The following is a 1,017-nucleotide window of genomic DNA, read 5'->3' on the forward strand; positions in this document are numbered from 1 at the left end:
TTTTATCACTCTGCACAACCAAAGAGCCAGGGTCACCAGACAGGGGACGAGAAGAGACAAGAGCTATGCAGTCACTAAAAATCAGACGCTTGCAGCCCATAAGGATTCTGGGACAGATGAACTGAGGGTAGTGTGAAGGCATGGCCTGGGCCAGCAGAGCACCATAGAGCAGTGGCTTTCAAACTTGAGTGTGCCTCAGAATCCCCTGGAAGGCATGTCACAGCACAGGTTGCTAGGCCCCTACTTCAGAGTTTCCCATTCACTAGGTCTCGGGTAGCACCCAAGAATTTGCATTCCTAGCCAGTTTCCAAGTAATGCTGATGCTGAAGGTCCTGGGACAACACTTTGAGAATCTCTGCCAGAGGATATTCCAGGTAGGAGGCAAAGCTCTGGCCTATCCATGAGGATGTGAAATAACAGACAACTTCTAGTTAGAAGAGATGGTGAGACAGCACCAGCTAAGAGTTTATCCTGATATCATGTATTGGGCCCTTCCTGCTTAATGGCCTCTCTACTTTGTACCTGCAGATTCACTCCCACTCCTATTTTTATTCTTATTTTAATTTTTTGTTTATTGCAGTAACATTGGTTTATAACATTGTATAAATTTCAGGTGTACATCATTATACTTCTATTTCTGCATAGATTACATCATGTTCACCACTCAAATACCAATTACAACCCATGACCACACACATGTAAAAATATGGAACACTTCACGAATTTCCATGTCATCCTTGCGCAGGGGCCACGCTAATCTTCTCTGTATCTTTCCAATTTTTAGTATATGTGCTGCCGAAGTGAGCACTCCCACTCCTATTTAAAGGACCAATCCTGACTATGAGCAAGAAGCACTTAATTAAAGAGTTTCCCTCATCGATATCCTGGGCATTAGCAACAAGTTACACTGAGAAACCAGTTTCTGTCTTAGTCTCAATTCCTGCCCCTTGGAATCTAATATCCCAACTATCTATAAGGAAGTCTTGCTTTGCTGATGTCAGACCCACCCAAGGATTG

At 43.7% G+C, this 1,017-nt stretch overlaps 1 non-coding gene across 1 annotated transcript; it reads right to left on the minus strand.

Moving 5' to 3' along the window:
• Positions 1–700: 700 nt before the first annotated feature.
• Positions 701–808, minus strand: LOC147911837 (U6 spliceosomal RNA). Its single transcript, XR_015550768.1, has one exon. It is a non-coding gene; the product is annotated as a U6 spliceosomal RNA (small nuclear RNA).
• Positions 809–1,017: the final 209 nt, after the last annotated feature.

The sequence above is a fragment of the Ceratotherium simum genome, chromosome X, assembly GCF_057802395.1.
Source record: "Ceratotherium simum simum isolate JZ-2026a chromosome X, ASM5780239v1, whole genome shotgun sequence".
Classification (NCBI taxonomy): domain Eukaryota; kingdom Metazoa; phylum Chordata; class Mammalia; order Perissodactyla; family Rhinocerotidae; genus Ceratotherium; species Ceratotherium simum.